The sequence below is a fragment of the Silene latifolia genome, chromosome 5, assembly GCF_048544455.1.
Source record: "Silene latifolia isolate original U9 population chromosome 5, ASM4854445v1, whole genome shotgun sequence".
Classification (NCBI taxonomy): Eukaryota; Viridiplantae; Streptophyta; class Magnoliopsida; order Caryophyllales; family Caryophyllaceae; genus Silene; species Silene latifolia.
In genome coordinates this window covers 38,917,242-38,928,029 of record NC_133530.1, presented here as the reverse complement: position 1 = coordinate 38,928,029, position 10,788 = coordinate 38,917,242, and the positions used below count along the sequence as shown (strand labels likewise).

The window sequence follows — 10,788 nt, the reverse complement described above, 5'->3', positions numbered from 1 at the left end:
AAAAGAAGAAACCGAAAAATAGAAAAAGAAAGGAAAAATTTGAAAAAAGAGATGTTGTTTGTTGATTAGTCGGTTTCTGCTCCTATGTTCTATCTTATATCATTTGAAGAGTGTTTCTTGTTCGGTTTGGTGAGATTTTATGCCAAATGAAGGGCATGTGCTTAATTCATAATTGGATAAGAACGGATGTTGATATATGGTTTTGTTTAGGTACTAGCTTGGCCGCCTATACCTCCACATTTCCATAAAATATTTTGCCTTTTCTTACCCATTGCCTCACTTTACCATATTTTTGTAAGTCCTCGGCTGTGACAGGACCTCGTTTGGTTGGAATGTGTGTACGGTATCTAGAATTGTCTATCATTTTAGATGCATGCATGTTTATGTGGGTCGTAGTCTAGGTGAGCGTCTATTCCTCTTTCTCTCTTTTACATATATATGCATACCCTTTGCTTCATGAGAGAAGAGTGACCCGTGAGAGTCCATTATTAAAGGTCTTGCAAGGTCGACGGTTCAGCTTTATTATAAACATCTTACAACTCGTTTGCATTTGACTGTCTTGCTATAAGTGTTAGTTTCTTTGCATTAAATTGGCTTAAGTGAGCATTTGTAGCTAGCTCTGAGTTATCTTTTCCGTTCCATTAGTTGCATTTTAGTTTACTCGGGGACGAGTAAAGGTTTGGTTTGGGGAGATTTGATACGTGCATTTTATATAGTCTTTTTAGCCTATTTTATGCACGTATTTCTATGCTTTTATCGTGGTTTTATGCTACGAAATGCCCCGAATATGCTACTTTGGGTTAATTTGTCTTATTTGCAGGAATGAACCCAAAAGTAGTGAAATTAAGCCTTTTACCGTCCGTTTAGCATGCATTTGGAGGAAGAGTGAATTTGGAGCGGGAATGTAGCTATTTTGAGATGCGCAAAGAAGAAAGATAGCTAGGCGAGCAAAGGAAGAACTTCAAATTGCTAGTGCCTACTTTGGAGAGCCATATCTCGGGTTCTACAACAGATATTCAGGTGATTATAATTGGAGATGAATGTTTGTCCTTTTAGCTTTCCAATGCCACCGGAATCACCCTGTTTGCCCAAGTAACGAAGAAATGGCAGCCGTTTGAAGTTCAGTGCGCGAAGCAGGAAATTGTGCGCTGGAAAGTACTCGATCGAGTAGAATTATTCTCGATCGAGTCCTTTTTCTACTCGATCGAGTAGTTAAACTTATTGATTTAATCGATCGAGTGGTTATTTCACTCGATCGAGTGGTTTAAGCTTTAGTTTACTCGATCGAGTGGTTTTATACCACTCGATCGAGTGGTTTCGCTGATGGGTTGGGCTTTTTAGCTTTAATTCCGTCAATTAGGTTAATAAATCCTATTTTTCTTATAAATAGGAGTAGGACATCATTGTAAACCCGCTCCCCTTTACATCTGACACTGTCAGACGTTGCTTCTGCTCTCTTATCATTTCATATACACTGTTACTTCTGTTCTTCATTATTTTCCGGATCAATAATTCAGTAATTCATTCCTTCTCTTTACTTTTATTTAATGTTTATTTCTTCTTTATTTCTTGTTCTCTATTTAATTATGCGTAGCTAATTCCCCTTAGTATGTTAGGATTAGGGAAGCCGTGGTAGTAATATGTTAGGATCGACTTGATTAGATTAGTCTTGCGATAAGAATTGTATTAGGTAATTTAATTGTTATTAGGTTGAATGAATGCATGCAGGAGACCAATTTATCTAGTTAACCCCGACCTGGATCGAAAGATTGGAAGGGAAGGCTTGCTTAATTACAATAGGTAATACCTAATTAGGGCGAAAGCTAAGTTAGGAGACCCTAGGGCGGTTTAAGGACCGAAAGGTGACGACCATAGCTCTTCTTATCAATAGTTTAATCGACTCAGTTGACCCGATAGTGTAGCTGCCACGGTAGACTGACTCCTAGCATATTTCTCTCTTTTATTTGTTAAATTCTATTACTTCTCTCTCTCTCTCTTGCCTTAGCTTCATTAGTTTAGTTCAACAATCAAAACCCCCAAATAGTGACATTAGACAGATAGGATAGACAAGTAGATAGTAAACCGCCTCCCTGTGGAGATCAACCCTACTTATCGCTAGCTTCTGTTAGTTATATTTAGGTAATTTATTTTTGGTACAGAAACGTCCGTATCAACATCCTTCAAGAATTTTGTGTAGAGCGGCATTTGTGTCACTACCTCTGTGAAAGGTTATGAAACTTCAACCTTCTTCAACATGTCCAAGAATTTGGAGAACTTCCTCTCCTCATTCATGACTCTACTTCTATTAGGAAATGGGATTGGAGGGTTAACGCCTTTTCGGAAGTTGAGGCTTGCTTGGTGTTAGCTACTTCATTTGCTTCTTTTCTTTTCCCTTGGTCTCTTTCAACCACTCTTTCTTGGTCTCTTTCAACCACTATTTCCTCCAAAACAAAGTTCTCATCATCTTTAACATAGTCACTCACCTTCCCCTTCTTAGTGTTGTCCACTCTACTTGATGGTGATGGAGGTGGACTCTTCTCGCCATCTCTCTTTCTCTTTGATTCATAATCCTTGTAAGGGTCCTCCAAGTCTTTCCCACTCCTAAAGGTTACCACATGAGCTTGTTGGTGTGGTGGTGGTCCATCCCCAGGATGAGAGCCTTGAGGAGGCAATGAGTGAGGAGCCCTTTGTGAAGAAGAGGGGTTTTGGTTGGCCATATATGAATCAAATGTCCTTTGATGTGCTTGGACATTTGAAAGTTCGGTCTTCAAGCTTTTGAATTGATTGTCGACTTTGGCATCCATTTCTCTTAATAATTTCTCAAGAGAAGAGGTGGGGTTGGGTGGTTCTATGTATTGTTGTTGATTTTGTGGAGGTTGGTAGGAATTTTGTTGTTGTTGATACCCTTTTTTGTATCCTTGTTGTTGATTGAATGGTTGTTGAGATGTTTGGTTTGATTGATAGCCTTGTTGTTGGTATGGAGGGTTTTGGTTGCGGTTGCGGTAGTTGTCTCTTTGATGAGGTGGGACGTAGTTTGGATTGTCATGTTGTCTTTGGCCTCAGTAGTGGGAGTCTTGGCCTTGGTGTTGATTGTATTGCGTAGAACTGTCGGGCTTTGGTGGAGGCATGTATTGAGGTTGTTGATACTTGGGGTCCAATCGTTGCCCCACATATGAAAGTTTTGGGTCTTGGTTAGGGAAGGCGCGGTAGAAGGACTCATGACGTTGGTAGGAGACCCTCGGCGCACCTTGCCCTTGAAGAGCAAAGCACTCTTGTTGATCATCTTGTGGAATAGATAAACAATACTCAATGGTGTGCCTCACACCGCCACAATAATCGCAAAGCATTTGAGGAGGATAGTGCATAGGTGGAGACCTAGGTTCTTGGACGTAAGAGACCTTGGAATGACTAGGTCCACCTTCATTGGCATGCTTTGAATTCCCATGCTTCTTTGCCATTTTGAACTCCTCAAATTCCTTTGTCAAAGTATCTAATTTTGCCTTGTACTCCATCTCTATCTTGGAAGGTCCTTCACTTTTGTAATCCGCGTCTCTAGCATAACTACTCTCCATCTCGGAAATGTTTTGAATCATTTTCGTGATTTGAGAGTTGTTCATTCCATCAAAATTTCCACCGGATGCCGCCACGGTCATGTCCCGGAACCTTTGCTCAAGAGCTTGGAAAAAGGCTTGGGTGTTCATCTATTTCGGGATGCCATGGTGTGGACAAGATGAGAGGAGGTCTCTAAAACGTTCCCAAGCTTCACTTAGAGTTTCCATGGGTCTTTGTTTGAAGGTTTGAATTTCATGGCGAATCCTTGCGGTCTTAGATGGTGGGTAGAATTTGTTGATCAAAGCCTTGGATAAATCTTTCCAAGTGGTGAATGTACCCAGCTCATGAGAGTTCAACCACTTCTTAGCATTGTCCTTCAAGGTGATGGGGAAGAGCATTAAGAGAATTTGCTCCTCGGTCACACCGTTGTGCTTGATGGAACCCGTTTTCTCCTTGAATGAGGTGAGATGTTGGTGTGCATCCTCATTTTTCATCCCATGGAAAGTGTCTTGTTGCATGTAGTTGATCACATGGTGTCGGAGTTCAAATGTATTGAGTGTGAGGGCTCCATATTTGATAGCCGAAAAAGCACGGTTGGGATCCGGCCTATTGTAATATCCCATAGGTTGGTCCGCCATATCGTCGTCTATGAGGTTGTTTCATGGAGATTCGGTATCGTTTGTAAGGGTGAAATGTTGGGAATGTGTTGGTGAGTTTTGTGGTGAGTTGATGGGAGAGTTTTGTGGTGGAGAGTTATGTGGAATGTGAAGGGGTGATAGGGTAGACAAAGAGGGTGGCTGGTTTAAATTATCAATTGTGGAATTTTGGGTGATTGGTGGATTAATAAAGGGTGGAGATCCTCGAATTGCCGAAAGAGCTAATCTTCTTCTTGCCCGGAGTGTCCTCTCGATCTCGTGATCAAGTGGGAGAAGAGGTCCGATGTAGCACCTATTCATGCACTTAACAAAAGATCAAATAGTCCTAATGCAAGAGTTGCACTAGGACAAGGGGAGAAAACAAACAAGCAACAAAATAAAAGAACTAAGCCTAGATGAAAACAAATGATTCTATCCAATATTGCCGTCCCCGGCAACGGCGCCAAAAACTTGATGTAACCAAATTTATTACTTATAATCCCCGAAAGCGTACGGTTGCCCGTTGTAGTATTGCGAGGGTCGAACCTAATATGATGGATTGATTATGAGACTAACTAAAAAGACTAAGCTAAACAATTAAGAGTAGAGCGATTACTAAAATGATGAGGAAAATGATAGGGAAAGGAGATATCAGTAGAATCGGTAGATATTATGAAATAGAATGACCCAATGACTAGGAGTCCGGGTTCACTTACATAGATAAAGGAGGGGTCAAACATAGATAAACAACATCCAAGAGCAACACAAAGGAAAGACAAATCTCTCGATGTGGCCTAACCCTAGGCTAAGATTGATTAAGTTCTCACTCAATTAACCAAATCCAATGTTTTTGCTAGGTTCCCTATTATTAGACTCCTCTAATAGTAAACTGATACGTGCATTTTATATAGTCTTATTAGCCTATTTTATGCACGTATTTCTATGCTTTTATCGTGGTTTTATGCTACGAAATGCCCCGAATATGCTACTTTGGTTTGTTTTGTCTTATTTGTAGGAATAAACCCAAAAGTAGTGAAATCAAGCCTTTTACCGTCCGTTTAGCATGCATTTGGAGAAAGAGTGAATTTAGAGCGGAAATGAAGCTATTTTGAGATGCGCAAAGAAGAAAGATAGCTAGGCGAGCAAAGGAAGAACTTCAAATTGCTAGTGCCTACTTTGGAGAGCCATATCTCGGGTTCTACAACATATATTCAGGTTATTCAAATTGGAGATGAAAGTTTGTCCTTTTAGCTTTCCAATTCCACCGGAATCACCCTGTTTGACCAAGTAACGAAGAAATGGCAGCCGTTTGAAGTTCAGTGCGCAAAGCAGGAAACTGTCGCTGGAAAGTACTCGATCGAGTAGAATTTTGCTCGATCGAGTCCTTTTTCTACTCGATCGACTAGTTGCACCTATTGAGTTACTCGATCGAGTGGTTATTTCACTCGATCGAGTGGTTTAAGCTTGAGTTGCTCGATTGAGTGGTTTTAAATCACTCGATCGAGTGGATTTTGCTATGGGCTGGGTTTTTACTTAATTTCCGTCATTAGGTTTAACTATACTCCTATTTTCTTATAAATAGGAGTTAGGACGTGAGTATTAGGGGGCTGCTCCTCTCAAATTATTTCCTAAACACTGTTACTTTTGTTCTTCCCTATTTCCGGATTTATTTCAGTAACATTTCTCTTCCCTTTAATTCTTCCTTGTTCCTTTATTGCTTTTATTGTTTCTCCTTTTAGTTGCCATGTCTTATGTTATTAGATTAGCAATTGCTAGTGTAGTACCCCGAGCCATGTGTAGCTAATTTCCTTAGTATGTTAGGTTTAGGGAAGCCGTGGTAGCATGTTTTAATTGACTTGAATAGATTAGTCTTGCGATAAGAATTGTATTAGGCAATTTAATTGTTATCAGGTCGAATGAATGCATGCAGGAGACCAATAAATGTGACACCCTCACTTATCGCGGAAAAGTAAACACGTAATTCTACAGAAAAACTGACAGGATATGTTTGTAATAGGTTCAATTGGGTAAAAACCTGTAATTTTTAAAACCTGAACCTGTTATAAAGATATCCAAAAGGGAAGGTGTCAAACATGCAAGGTCCAAAATAAATCTCAAGAATGAAACATCGCTAAAGTCGCGAAAAGAAAGTTATACAAACCAAATATGAGAAAGGGAGACATATGTCCCTAAAATGTATGTGACATAAAAAGGGTTTAAGGGTCACAATGAAATAAAACCAGTCTAGGTCCCAAGGTTACTTTGCTCGCTAGCTCGTCCATGTACCCCATATATGCATCACCTACCTGTCATTCGCATTTTATACAAATACGAAAGCCACAGTCAGTGGGGAGTAACTCCGAGTTCTCCCAGCCACGAAATGTCATAATTAATATAACATGTAAACATAAGAATATGAATATGAATAACACATAGCCTTAGCATATAGATGCTAGACAATCGTGCTTATCATGTGAACAACAATATAACAACACATAGTCCTAGCATGTGATTACTAGACCGACTCATACTACACTATCATGTGAATCACATAACATCCAGGAATCCAAACTCTATCAACCATAGCCGGCTTGCATCTCACCTTCTATGATTCATAGAATCATCAAACAAGAAAGGGCAATATATCAAAGACAGGCATAAGTTCTTAGTCCCGTCAATAGTCACTTTGTAACTCGAGTCTATACCACGAGGTAGGGAAGGTAATCGAACCGGTTTCTTGGCTCAGCGGTTACTATTAAGAAAACATGGCCAAGAGACAACACAACCCTAGCCTAAAATCTGCGCAGACCTAGACATGCGGATACACACCACCGCACCCAAGACCCACAACTTTTTTTTAAAACAAAGTGAAGTGAGTACCCTAAGGACACCACCGAAGGGTTGGCTAGTACTTAAGCTGACCCCATACTATCAAAATTAGTACCTGAGGTCATGCCCCAACTTGGATATAAATCCACTAGTCAGGAACACAAAGGCTATCAAGCAGTGAACATATACTCGTCAAAGACTATAAAGACCTATCTATGATGAAGGCCGGAATACTCACCTAGGACCTAGTCCCAGCTAGTCCCAGCTTGAATACTTTAGCCCACACCACACAAGACTCACCACACAAGACAAGTAAGACACCCACTTAACCATAAGAGGGCAAAGAGTCCTACTTACCAACATAAATTCTAACATTCTATCATGTGAAAGGCTATATAAATGTCTATTCAGCAGATAATTCAACAGTATCCTCAATAAGTATTCAATACTAATTACCAATTCTAACAATATTAACCATATTAAAGGCTTTAGGGGAATCTAGGGCCATTTCTACAATATAAGATACTATTAAATACAATCAACTATACATGTGAACCTAAGATATAATAAATGGCCTAAAACAAGAAAAAGGCCGATTATCTAATTCATTCAACCGAATTTTTACCCGCAACCCCACCTGCGGCAGTGCGGGTTAAATTGCGGGGTGACCAATCACTCAATTAACTGACATCGCATCAGTCAAAGGGACTAAAGCTCAGTTTTCGGCACAATCATCAAAACATTACACTTATCACTATAAAATTCATTTTGAGCCTATTAATTACAATTTCAATTTATAAACTATCCTAACATGTGATAATTATCAATCACCTAAACACTTATCAACCAACAAACACAACATCAACTACTAATGTGACATTAATTCGTCGAGTAACTCGGAATAGTTACCTTAAGCTAGCAAAGAGACAAGCAATAAACTTGAGAAAGCTTCTAAAACCCAAAATTACTCTTCATCTTCAACCACATATGAGTCACCTAAAATAATTATGTGAAAGGACGATATTAACGAATTATCGTTATATAAAATATGAGACGGAAATTAATTATATTTTAATTAAATTAATTTAGCGTCAAAACGATTTATAACCGTGACTAGCCCAAATTACTAAATTTAGCTAGCCCATTTACTAAAATCAAATGAGCCCAACAAACTAAATCAAATGAGTCCCACAGAATAATTATGTGATGTCCAATTATTAAATTCAAGTGAGCCCAATTATTTTAAACATGACAAGCCCACTTATCTAAACATGGGCAACTAATGAGGCGAGACCATGCTCGAGAAGGGGAAGTAATTAAATAGCGGAATTCCCTAATTATACTTCATGTGAGAAAGTATATAAATGAATGAGGTTTAACGAAATCCGTTATATAAATCATGAGTCGGAGATATAATTAAATAACGAAATTGACGAATTGCGTTTTATAAAAACACGAGACGGGCATTCAAATATTTCAAGGAAATCTCAAATAGCGCCAAAGCTACCTCAACCCGTAAATAAAAGGAGCCATTGAACAGTCCCACATCCGTCACCAAACAACTAGCAATAAACCCACTAAATAGTAGCCCGTACCAGCCTACAAACAGCCCCACGAACCCCCTGTCACGGCTGCCCAGCAGCCCGTGAAACAGCCCCCCATGAACTGAGTTTTCATGGTCAAAGGAAACAACAACTGAAAGACAATACCAAAATCCATAATCCGAAATAACAATACAGTTGAAGCTAGCTAAACCAGTGGCCCAATCTTCTCGTACTCAATACTTAATTAATTCATCAACTATCAACAAGTTATGTTTATCTACATCCTCCACCTCCTGTACACTAAGCAAATCTCACACAAAAAATGCTAGCCCTTAAACTTCGTGTATCCATCAGTGAACCAACGAACCTACTCAAAAGCATAGATTTCCAGTCATCAGACTGACATTGCTAATGACTTTATCAACAATATTATTTAGCACACACAAATTATTGCTATCTTGGTAATTAAACCATTAACCCCTTACACAATTCTCTCGACCTATCTCACCAATTAATTACCTTAACAATAAAATAGTATAACTACTATATAAATAATATCACATTCATTATCGATAATCAATTTAAATTAATACATGTATAGATTACACATAATCATATAACCCCGAACAATAATAATTATAATAGGATCGGTAGAATCGTGTTACCTTAAACGCCCCTTATTCTTCGAATAAATGGTCCACAAGGCACGAGCCTCACCCCGGGTCTTCGAATCCTTCATAAAAGGGCAAGAAAACGGAATAAAGAAGTTAAAAGACGACACTTCTATAAGACGGCGAAAGACGAAACCACTACAAAAAGGAGACTTTCTTACCTTAAAAGGAGGAGGAAGGAAAGGGGAAGAGAATGGTACAAAAATTATCGAATTTGGTTGAGAATGGAGGCGGGATCTGAGGTTTTAGGGTCGGGATGAAAATGGAATTGTTCCATTGTTGTTGCTGCTTTGCTGCGTGTGAAGGCAAAGAAAGGGAAGTGAAAAAGGGGGGTGGGGACGTAGATAGTAATAATAATTAATAATGATAATAATATTAATATTAATATTAATAATATTAATAATAAGAATATAAGAATTATTTAAAAGGGTAGAGTGTAAGAGAGTAGGTGAGTGTGTTGTCGATATACGATAGGTCGAGAAAGGATTAGTCCCACAAATAGAAATGTGATGGTCTATAGCTAGACGGAAGTTAAGACGGAAATTATTATTATTATTGTCACTATTATTACCGTTCGACTAAAATACGTATTTTTATACAAATCACGTTTTAAAATATTCTTTTCATAAAATTCATGTTTAAAATGAATTAATTAAATTAAATAATTTAAAAATATAAAATAAGGTAATTGATCGGTTAAATAAATTATAAATGTCAAAATGAGAATCTTGCGGGTGTTACAATAAATCTAGTTAACCCCGACCTGGATCGAAAGATTGGAAGGGAAGGCTTGCTTAATTACAATAGGGTATTGTAGTGAGGGCGAAAGCTAAGCTATTTACGCTCTAGGGCGGTTTAAGGACCGAAAGGTGACGACCATAGTTCTTCTTATCAATAGTTTAATCGTCTCAGTATACACGATAGTATAGCTGCCACGGTGGACCGACTCCTAGCATATTTCCTTTCTCTTATTGTCAATCTCCTTTATCCCCTTTCTCTTGCCTTTAGCTTCAGTAGTTTTAGTTAGTCCAAATCAATCAAACCCCCAGCATTGTGACATTAGACGGATAAAATAGACAAGTAGATAGTAAACCGCCTCCCTGTGGAGATCGACCCTACTTGCTACTAGCTTCTGTTAGATGTTTTTAGGTTTATTTTTGGTACAGAAACGACCGTATCAAATTTTGGCGCCGTTGCCGGGGAGGCAGCTATTTGTTTATTTGTTTTATTTTATCTGTTTTTAGTCTCAGGGGATTCTTTCCCTTGAGGCCATTCTAATCTTTTGTTTAGTGCTGTTTTGATAGGCCTTACAGGTACTACCTAGACAGTTCTAGGTGAAAGACCGTCAAAGGGAAGGCTTGAGTACCTTTGACCCATCACCAATGTCCTATTATATGGAACAAACGGGTGATTTCTGCGGGAGATGTGGTTCTTGGGCATAATGCGAGTTCTTTGTTTGGCGAGAGAATGACGAAGTTTACGCGTTCAGCGGCGTAGTCAAGTTAGTCAAAAATTTGTAGTTGTGCCGCCACATCCACCCTATCAATGGCCACCGCA

At 38.9% G+C, this 10,788-nt stretch overlaps 1 long non-coding RNA gene across 1 annotated transcript; it reads right to left on the bottom strand.

Moving 5' to 3' along the window:
* Positions 1-6,274: 6,274 nt before the first annotated feature.
* On the bottom strand, positions 6,275-9,555 carry LOC141656071 (uncharacterized). Its single transcript, XR_012548322.1, has 4 exons — positions 9,393-9,555; positions 9,226-9,293; positions 7,926-8,012; positions 6,275-6,493 (listed from the first exon to the last, which is right to left on the bottom strand). It is a non-coding gene; the product is annotated as an uncharacterized LOC141656071 (long non-coding RNA).
* Positions 9,556-10,788: the final 1,233 nt, after the last annotated feature.